The sequence below is a fragment of the Haliaeetus leucocephalus genome, unplaced genomic scaffold, assembly GCF_000737465.1.
Source record: "Haliaeetus leucocephalus isolate CR32 unplaced genomic scaffold, Haliaeetus_leucocephalus-4.0 Scaffold290, whole genome shotgun sequence".
NCBI lineage: Eukaryota > Metazoa > Chordata > Aves > Accipitriformes > Accipitridae > Haliaeetus > Haliaeetus leucocephalus.
The window spans coordinates 125,733-136,835 of NW_010972726.1; the positions used below are offsets into that span (position 1 = coordinate 125,733).

The 11,103-nt window shown below is 50.7% G+C and overlaps 1 pseudogene; it reads right to left on the bottom strand.

The window, feature by feature from the left end:
- Nucleotides 1-255: 255 nt before the first annotated feature.
- LOC104833464 lies at nt 256-835 on the bottom strand (annotated as a pseudogene).
- Nucleotides 836-11,103: the final 10,268 nt, after the last annotated feature.

Below are 11,103 nucleotides of genomic sequence, written 5' to 3' on the forward strand. Positions count from 1 at the left end.
CAGGTAGTTGGGGAAAGGATTCTCACAATCAACACGCTTTTGCTGGCCTGTCAGGGACACTGGCAGATGTGAGCATCAAAGCACATATCCCAGCCATGATTCAAGGGCTGACCTATCAGCTCCTTCAGAAAGAAGTGACCTCACAGTCCCTTTCCCAGCCATGTTCCTGCTGCTGGCCTATCAAGAAACACCAGAAGCGGCTGACCCTGTAATGAGATATGAGTCCTATGCAAAAAACAGACAGTTTATTGCTGCTCAAAAGCATCCAGTGATTAGTTTTCTCAGGGCATCCTTGATCTCATGGTTTCTCATGCTGTAGATGAGGGGGTTCAAGGCTGGAGGCACCACTGAGTACAGAACTGCCACCAGCAGGTCCAGGGATGGGGAGGAGATGGAGGGGGGCTTCAGGGAGGCAAATATGGCAGTGCTTATAAACAGGGAGGCCATGGCCAAGTGAGGGAGTCATGTGGAAAATGCTTTGTGCCATCCCTGCTCAGAGGGGATCCTCAGCACTGCCCTGAAGATCTGCACACAGGACAGCACAATGAAAACAAAACACCCTCAAAAAGATGAAAGCACTAAACATGAGAAGCTGAAATTCCCTGAGGTAGGCGTCTGAGCAGCAGAGCTTGAGGATCTGGGGGATTTCACAGAAGAACTGGTCCACAGCATTGTCTTGGTAGAGGGGTAGTGAAAATGTATTGGCAGTGTGCAGCACAGCACTGAGAAACCCACTGCCCCAGGCAGCTGCTGCCATGTGGACACAAGCTCTGCTGCCCAGGAGGGTCCCATAGCACAGGGGTTTGCAGATGGCAACGTAGCGGTCATAGGCCATGACAGTGAGAAGAAAACACTCTGCTGAGATCAAAAAGACTAACAGAAAGACCTGGGCAGCACATCCCAAGTAGGAGATGGCCTTGATGTCCTAGAGGGAATTGGCCATGGCTTCGGGGAGAGTGGTGAAGTTGGAGCCCAGGTCAAGAACAGAGAGGTTGAGGAGGAAGAAGTACATGGGTGTGTGGAGGTGGTGGTCACATGCAATGGCATGATGATGAGGCCGTTTCCCAGGAGGGCAGCCAGGTAGATGCCCAGGAAGAGCCAGAAGTGCAAGAGATGCAGCTCCCGCATGTTGACAAATGCCAGAAGGAGGAACTCAGTGATGGAGCTGCAGTTGGACATTAACTTCCTCTGGGCATGGGGGACTGTCCAAGAGGCAAAAGACAGTGACAAGTTTGAAGAGACTTCTCTAAGCAAAACCTGATGCATTTCTCATAGAAATCCCACTGATATTGCCTCTCCTGTTTCAGGAAGACCTGTGGCGGGTCCCTTTCATGGGCTTGGGTTGGCGCTGGCTGAGGGTGCTCCAGGGAGCAGGGGGGTCTGCTGTGGGCTCTGCAGGAGTCACTCCTGCCCTACAGCAATGGGTACGTAGGAACTCAGTCTCTTCTAAGAATAAATCCAATTTTGTGACATCAAAAAGCTTTTCAGCATTGTCACTCCAAATTCACCCAGTCCCGAGCCTGAAAATAGTTCCTCCTGGTAGGCCTCCGTGGCAGAGGCAACTGCCGTAGCCAAGCGAACAAAGACTTTGGGCATTTCAGCCTTGCCAGAGACCTTGGCCATCTCTGTTGCAGCCTGCCCTACACTGCCCAAAGCCTGCACCTCTTTCCCTTCAGGCGGCAGACACCCATCTTGATTTCCCACCTAGCTCTCAGCCCAGCATTTCTGTATCTTCACTGATGTCTCTCCACCTTCACGGTCTGTTCCTTGAAACACAAAGCCTTGGGCTGATCCAGTCTCCCTCTGGGTGACTTCTTACACCACAGCACTGCCCTTTGAGGGACATTTCTTTGTGTTCAGTCTGGGCCTCCTCAGCTTCCCTTTGTGGCACTAGTTCTTTCTCATGCTGCCTCTTACTACAAAGAAAGCCTCCACCATCTCTGAAACCACCCTGGAAGCACGCTCGGGCTACTCCGACACCGTCTGGTGCCTCCACACCACTGGGCCAAAGAACTCCAGGTCCCTCAGCCACTCCACACAGGCCATGTGCACTAGGTCCCAAACCCCACCTTGGCCGACCTCCACTCCACACTCTGTGGTTCCTCCCTACTTCTCCAAAACGGGGAGCATCACCCTGGGACGCACCCATGTGTGTGGGTCACACCAGGGCTGAGTTGAGGGGCATGACAACTCAGGTTGTCTGGGTAGCCCACGCTCCTCCTAACGCGGCCCCGCATGTAGCTGGCCTTGTTCAGTGTCCATACTCGACTGGCTCATAGGGCATCCCTCGTAGTGCCCAGGGTCACCTCTCAGTCGGTCAGGTCCCAGCCTCTCCTGATGTATGGGGTTATTCTCCCCACACCCCCCTGACACCCACCTATGCAGGACTGGCCACTTCTCCTTGTAAAACTCCAAGTGATTTCCATTTGCTGAACCGCAGAGTTTCTCAAGGTCCCCATGGACTGAAGAACCATTTGGTCAGCTTTTCATGTTTGCGTGCAGCTGGCTCATCTTGATTGGGGTGTCTCCCACAAGATAACAGCATGAGGACTTGCAGGCCCCTACAAATCCCCTCTCCTGGAGAAACTGTGGGGTCCTGGGGGTCTGGTAGGGGTAAGGCCATAGGTCTGGACCCAGAGGCAAAGTTGCCTTTTATGGCAGAGAGCGGCAGAAACAGGCGGAGCTCTGCCTGGGAATGGACAATGAGTCAGATGAGAGCTGAAGGGTCATGGGCAACCCTGTGGTGGGTGAATGTCTTCTACGGCACCCCTGATGAGGAAGAGGAAGTAGATGAGGCCTTCTTCAGACAACTGGAAGAAGCCTCCTGTTTGCAGGCCCCGGTCCTCATGGCAGGCCTAAACTATCCCAACATTTGCTGAAGGGGACACACAGCAAGGCAAAAGCCATCCAGGAGGTGTTTGGAGTTCATTGACAATGTCTTCCCAACAAGGGTGAGTGAGGAGCCAGTGAGGGGGAATGTCCTGCTGGATGTCATCCTTGGAACAAGGAAGAGCTGGTCGGGGTGTAATAGTCAGGGGTGAGAAAGTAGAGTTGAAGTTCCTGAGAGAAGGCAACAAAGCAAAGAGCAGGACTTCGGGAGAGCAGGCTTTGGTGTGCCAAGAGACATCCTTGATAGTATCCCATGGGATATGGTCCTGCAGAGAAGAGGGGAGAGCTGTTTGATGGTCAAGGATCTCCTCTTCAAGCTCCACAACAGTACACCAGGACATGCAGGAAGTCAAGCAACATTGCAGGAGGCTGGTGTGGGTGAGAAAGGAGCTCCTGACAAAAATCAAGCACGAAGAGGAAGCACAGAGAAGGTGGAAGCTGGCTGCTTTCCAGCCTCAGTGGTTCTGTGATTCTGTGCCAGAGAGAGCTCTGTGTGTGTGTTTGTACATGGGGGAACTCTTGCTGTGAGGCCATCTCCATCTTCCTGCTGGGCCAAGGGCTGGTTTTGGGGAATGGGCAGCCCTGCCCAGTCCCTTTCCTTCCCCAGACACTGGCAGACCCTGGAGCAGAGCTGTCTGCAAAGCCTCACAGGGGACAAGGCTTCAGCAGGACAGTGGTCAGGTGCTGGGGAAGCTACAAAAGTAGGAAGGTCGTTGGGGAACTGTGATCTGAAGGCCATCAAAGGGATCACGATGGGGGGAACTTTCCCACCCCTGACTCTACCCTCTCCCATGCTGTGCCTGCAGAGTGGGGTTGTAAGACCACATTTGGGCAGTGGGGCTGGGCCAGCACAAGGAGAGGTGCCACAAAGCAGCTGCCAGGAGGTGTCAGCAAGGACAGTTACAAAGCAGGAATTTCGATATATTGCATTTGTTGTGGAGGCATGAGTGTAGGAAAAGAAAAACTCACTTGGAGATGCTGGTGGCAAAGGAAGTCAAAAGCAAACAGAAGACCTTTGGTCACTTCTGAGAGACCAAGGCTGAACAAGGGCTGCTGCTGAATGGGGAGGGTGATTTAATAACAGCAGGCACAGCTGGTGCTGAAGGAATGAATGCCTGCTGTGCCTGAGTCTTTCCTGAAATGGTCTCCAGGCCCCTGTGCTCAGGGAAAGGCTTCAAGGAAGAGGAGCGCATGCATTGGCATGAAAGTCAGGAAATCCCGCAAGGACAGATGCCAGGTTCTGTCCCTGCAGGGGACTAATCCTGGCAATGGCACAGGTGGGGGGCTGCCTGGCTGGAAGGAGGCGTTTTGGAAAGGTGTTGGTGGACAGCGAGATGGACAGGACAGAGCCGTGTGCCTTGGAAGCAAGGAAGGACAGGAGCACCCTGGGCTATACGAACAGGAGCACAGCCAGGTGATTGAGGGAAGGGATTATACAGAAAACTGTGTCCAGATTTCAGATCCCAGTACAGGAAACATTTTGGCAATATGGAGCCAGTTTAGCAAAGGGCCCCCATAATGGTCCGAGGCAGGAACACTTTACCTGTGAGGAGAGGCTGAGGGAGCTGGGTTTGTCCAGCCTGGAGAAAGGAAGATCTTGGGTGAAACATGTAGCAGCATTGCAGTGTTCCCAGGAAGACTGAGTCAGGCTCGTGTCCATGGTACAAGACACAAGGACAAGAGGCAATGGGCTGAAACAAGGGGGTTAGTGCACATATAGAGAAATACATTTCCAACATGAGGATAGCCAGATGCTGGAATCTGTTTCCCAGGGAGTTTGTGTGGGCTCTATCCCAGAAAGTGACCAAGGCGTCTTTGGCTAAAGCCCTGAGTAATCTGGTCTAGCCCTGCTTTGAGCAGCAGGTTTTTTCCAGAAACCTCCTGAGGTCCCTTCCATCCTGAAAGATGCTGTCCTTCCTTCCCCTTCATGTTTTCAAATGAGGGGAAGCTCTCAGCTTCTCCCTGCCCACAGAAGTAATTCACATCAGGTGCAGGGCTGATTTATATGTGCCCCCATACATACAGCTCTGACCATAGCAAGAATCCTTCAGTACGCATTAGTGTGATTTCCCCAGGACTATCAGTATCTATTAAAAAAAAAAAGAGAATGAAAACCAAGTCATTCATCTTCCAAAACATAAATATATGCAACACAGTATTCTGCATCTATGGTAGCAGACTTGAAGTAGTGGAAGGGGTAGCGGGGCATCCTGCTGAAGTGAAATAAGTTAAGTTTTGATTTTGAGGTGGCAGAATGACAACAGGTATTTCAGGGCTGGCATACAGAGAGAAATAGAAGATTCAAGCAAGTGTGGGGCTGTGATACTTTGGGTGCGAGAAGAGCATGATGAGAGTATTGGAAGAAGGCAGACAAGTTGTGGGCAATTCACAGGCCTTGACCAATCCTTGCTTGACCACAGCTTTCTGTTTGAATCAACAGCCAGTAAGGCCAGAAGGGCATCAGTATGGCTTGGGAGATCCTAGGGGCCAAGTGTGGTGGGGAAATGGGGACATAGCTAAAGTCTGCCGGGAAACCAGCACAGGCATAGGACAGTGTAGGACAGCCTGCAATGGGGATGACTGAGAACATTGCAGCAGGTGAGACCACCACCAGCCAACACAATTGAGATCCTTATCTTCTCCACCCTGGCTGCTGTCTCTTCTGCTGAGGCCCATGAGAAGACACCAGGTTCTTACAGCCCCAGAGCATTGTTGCCTCCTCAGCCACCCGCTGTGGATCCTGTCCTGCACTCAGCATTACACACCCCCACATCTCACTGCTCCTTGGAAGAGCCCCAAGCATCGTAGGAGGTAACAGATCCCCTTTCCCAGAGGATGGGGGTCAGCGCTTGACTGTCCTGTTTGGTGAAACACATCAAGGGTTTTCCCAGCTACATTCCACGCTTGGTTTTCCACCTCTAAGCAGTGCCTCTGACTTCCTGCTTCACCAGCCCCCAGCGATGGGTGCTTTTCTGGTCATTCTCTCCATGGCCTTTTCAGGGATGGCCCTCACTGGGGCCCACTAACACGCTCGGAAACTTGGAGGCTTGCTACTGACTTTTACTTCTGTAGGGGCTTCTTAGGTCTTTCAGGATCTGCAGTTCAGGAAGTCAGCACCAGAGGGCTCATTAACATGCAAAACACCCTAACGAGTCAAGTCGCTTTCCATAGTTTTCTTTTAAGCCTTCAATTCTGATGTGGTTAATAAGAGCAGTTTCAGGAGTGTAATCAAAGTGAAATGATATGAACACTAAACAACAAGAAAGGGTTTCTTTTTCTCCACCTTATTTCTCTGCTTACACATGAATTGATATCAGCAATCTCTAATCGATATTGATCCTGTGCGTCTCCTAATTCAGTGTGAATAGATATGAAAATCCAGAGCCTTTATGTTACACAACCTGTGGTCAGTCTTCATCCCTACCCCCAACCTACCATGTCTCTCATCAGCCACCTGGGACTTGGAGCAGCCCTGGTCCAATCTGAGCTACCTCCACTGAAGTCTGTAGCTGTGTGTTTCAGCCCATGGGCACCAATTCCCACCTGTGTTACTTGGAGAATGAGTGGCACACAGACACAGAAGGGTGTTTCTCAATTGCCTACATATGAAAACAAAGGAAGGCAGAGTTCAATTAAAAATAAAAGACATTTTTCAGCTAGGTGTTAAGTCCATATTACCTCCATTGAAACCTGCTTCCTACAGAGGATAACCTTAGGCCAACAGAAAACACAGTTTGTGTTTAGTCACAGAACCCACGACCTCCCAAAACATTCCCTGTCCTGGACTTTGTTTGTTTCTCCATATTCGCTCTTTTGCACACAGCGTGTCACACACTGAAGTCACGAGCTGCCTTGATTCGCAGAGGGGAGCAAAGAGACAAAGGGAATGAAATGCTCCCTTTTGAATAGCCAAATCTGCACTAACCCCAACATATCTGGGTTACAGAAACATCTTCAAGCAGACTCCGCATCATCTAGACACACTTGTTTTTCATTCCCTGCTTGGAAAATTACAGGTGACTCTATTGTAGGTGAAGGGTGGGATGAGAGTGATCACCTCTAACACTAGGCACCTTGGGTGCAACTGCCCAGGCTTCCCTTTCTAGTCAAGGGAGAGAAATCACTTGTCTCAGCCAAGAGGCTTTGACACACCCTGCCTGTCCAACAGCTCATGCTCCAGAAGTTCTGCCATTGGTCCTGCTGCACATTTCTCGGTCCCGCATGAGGTCTTCAGCTACCTCAGGGTATCCTGGAGGCAGTGGCCACCCCTGTGTGGGCAACTGCATCAACCCTTCAATGGAGATGATAGGTACACATTGAAACATATGCAGAAAAGAGCTGAGGGTAATAAGTGTGTAAGAAGTCTTCATTTTCAGAGTTTTGAGGGTTTCCTATAAATCCTCAGGATTGTTTTCTCTATTGGCCATTGGCACAGAAAAGACAGCTGATCACGCTTTCTCTCCTTCTACATAAATCTAGATTTATACAGTCATTTCTGAAATGCATTACCTATGAACACATTGAATGGCAAAACTGTTCTCAGGACAAGTTTCTATTAAAACATTTGACATCTGCATTTCATAACTAAACAGAGCTGAGAGCAATGGAGGTTGGAGAGGTTGGATAGAGCCCACTATTATTTCTTTGCTACCAAGCAATGTCCAGAATTGGTAGCACTTCCCTCCTATCCTCCCTTTTTTTGAGGTGGCCAAATCTTTATGGGCTACACAATGGCATAACATCATGGCCCTCCAAGTGCCAGACCCCAACCAACACACCACAGAGGCCCAGAGCACAGCCGATGAAAGGAAATGCCATGCTTATTTGACAAACTTCTGATAAACTTCTCCAATGAAATGGCTGCCTTGGTAGATGACTAAGGCTTTCAACACTGTCTCCCATAAAATCCTGACAAAGCAGCTGCTGAAGGAGAGGCTGGATGAGCAGAGAGTGAGGGGGATTGAAAACTGGCTGAATGGCCGGGCCCACAGGAGGGTGACCAGTGGCACGAGGTCTCGCTGGAGGCCAGTCACCAGTGGTGCACTGCAGGGGTCAATACTGGGTCCAGTCCTGTCCCTTCAAACCTCTATTGTAGTTTTGTGGTCCTGTGGCATCCTTCAGGGAAATCAGCGCTACCGGGCACCTCTCTGAAGTGTCAGTGCACTGATGTGCGCAGCGTGCTGAACAAAGAGGAGGAATTAGACGTCTGTGTGTGGTTACAGTGAGCGACAGTCTCATGTGGAGAGCAGAGACGGTGTGAGATAGCACACAGCAGGATTGCGGCCAGGGATGGGCAGGCTTGTAAGGCAAGGAGGGGGAGATGCCCTTTACGATAGAGAGAGCAATGGGAATGCATGGATCTCTGCCTTGGGACGGGTGATAGGCCTTCTGTGAGCTCACAGGTCAGGATCAGCAGGCAGACCAGCACTGTCCCGAGTGAGCACCATAACAGACAGAACCCAAGCCATGGACTGAAGGAACTCAATGGACACTTTGTGCCCATTTTGCAGGGGTGGTCCATAGAGTAAGGGAATGATATCTGTGTTTAAATGAGACGCTGTGAAGGGGGTGATGGTTACTGAGGCTGTATTGGATACTGTGAGACCTGAGCATGCAGTAAGCAGAATGGAATAAGAGGGGGATCTTGTCCTGGTTTTGGGGATGGGATGGAGTTAATTTTCTTCATAGCAGCTCATATGGGGCTGTGTGTTTTGGATTTGTGACCAAAACAGTGCTGATAACACAGGGATGAGTTAGTTACTGCTGAGCAGTGCTTGCACACCATCGAGGCCTTTTCTGCTTCTCACACCAACCCACCAGCGAGGTGGCTGGGGGTGCACAAGAATTTGGCAGGGGACACAGCTGGGACAGCTGACCCCAGCTAACCAAAGGGATATTCCAGTCCGTTAGATGTCACGCTTAGCAATAAAAACTGGAGAAAGAAAGAGGAAGGGGGGACATTAAGAGTTATGGTGTTTGCCTTCCTAAGTAACCGTTACGCCTGATGGAGCCCTGCTTTCCTTGAGATGGCTAAACATCTGCCTGCCGATGGGAAGGAGTGAATTAATTCCTTATTTTGCTTGGCGCTCATGCACAGCTTTGCTTTACCTATTAAACTGTCCTTATGTCAGCCCACGAGTTTTCTTCACTTTTACACCCTTCTGATTCTCTCCCCCATCCCACTGGCGTCAAGTAAGCAAGTGGCTCTGTGGGGCTGAGCTGCCTACTATGATTAACCACAACACTCCAGCCTCTCTAGATCCTTCTGGATTGCAGTAGTGCCCTCCAGCAACTTGACTGGCTCTTCCATGCTGTAGTGGCATCTGCAAACCTGACAGGAGTGCTCTCCATCAGTTCCTCCAGGGCATTGGTATAGACATGAACCAGGACAGATCCCACGACAAACACTTACAGTTCTCCAGGTGTCACTGGTCTGCAGGCAGAGAAGCACTCGTTCACCTCAACCCTCCAAACCCCACCATCCAACCAGCCATCCAGACTGTAATGCCTTTAATTGGATACAATGCACAAGCATATAAAGGGGGTATGGTGTTGAAGCCTTGCTGAAATCCAGGGAAATGATAGACACTGCTCTCCTCTCATCTAGAAAAGCAGTCCTGTTCATCACAGAAAGATGCTAGGATGGCCAGGCATGACCTACCCTTGCTAATTCAAGTCACTCTCCCTTTCAGGTTCCCAGAAATGGGATTCAGAAGGGCAAGGGCTGTGACACACGCTCACCAAAGTGAGGTGAAACAGCCTTTAGTTCCCCAGCTCATCCTTTGGGACTTGTTGGAAGATGCATGCCTCTCTTGTTCTTTGCAAGTCGTCTGGGACCTCCTCCAGTCTCCATCACCATTCCAAGATGATGCAGAATGTCTTTACAATGGTGTTGGCTGGCGCTCTCAGCACCCTTGGATGCTGGCCATCTAAAGAGGTGAGTCTGCTCAAGTAGCCCCTGACTTGGTCCTCATCCACTGCTGGCTGTTCTCCTCCTGTCTGAGTCCTGCCTGAGGGCAACAGAGACGTGGGAGACCTTGCAGGGGAAGACAGCAGAAAAGAAGTCATAGTGTACGTCAGACCTACCTGCATTTACTCTTTCTAAATCCAGTAGTGGCCCAATTTACTTTTCTTTGGTTTTCAACTCTTAAGGAAGCAGTAGTGGCTCACCTTGTTGCCCTTGACATCCCTTGCTAGCTTGAACTTTGGGGGAGCTTTGAGTCTCCTAATACAATCCCTGTATTCCCAGACAGCGTTTCTAAACTCCTCCGTTGTAGCCTGCCCCTGCTTCCACCTCCTGTGTGCTGCCTTTTGGCACTGGAGCTCGGCGTTGAGGTTCCTGTTTAGCCCAGCTGGATTCTGGAGATGAAGGGTTGTTTTCCCGAGTATCAGGACAGATCCTTCCTGTGCTTGAGGAAGATGTCCTTAAAGGCCTCTCAGCGAGCTTAGACTTTTACCTTTCAGAGCTGCCTTCCCATGGGATCTCCCACTACCACCAGAGCCCTGAGCAGGCCAAGGTCTGCTTCTCTGGGATCCCAAACCTGAGCTCTGCTACTCTCTGGCTTCAGTTCCCTTCAGAACCATGACGCAACAACTTCACGGTCACTGCAGCCAAGGCTGACACGTTAATGTCCCTGAGCAGCCCTGACTCAGCCTCCTGGCCCACCTGGCTGCTGTGATAAGAAGTCGACCCTGAGACTCTCCAGGACCCAATGGGGCTGTTTGCACCCAGTCACTTTGCCCGTCCAGTGAGGGCAAGGTTTGCTGATCTGGAGACTTCCTCAGGTTACCTACAGAAGACTTTGTCCATTTCCTCACCCTGACTGAGTGGTTCTAACTCCTACCTTCATGTCACCATCAGTGGTGCGTCATCTCTTCCTAACCCAGTAATGATTGCACAACCTGTTGTCTACCCCACCATACACATTCAAGTTGCCCCATCCTTTACAGAGGCCATGCCCCAGCCTCATTCTCCCACCTTTCCCAACCATCCCCCAGTGTCTCCTAAAGGACCTGTCTCTATCCATCACAGTACCCAAAATTGTGCAACCTGCCCCACTATGTCACCACAGCGGTTCCCTCAGAAGCTCTGTGATGGAATCAGGGGCTCCAGATCCTCCTGCCTGTGTCCCTTGCTGTGAGGGCATGGATGCACATTTGGTTTGCAGCCACTCAGCAAAGACTTCTCACATGCGGAAAACTGGAACTAAGCAC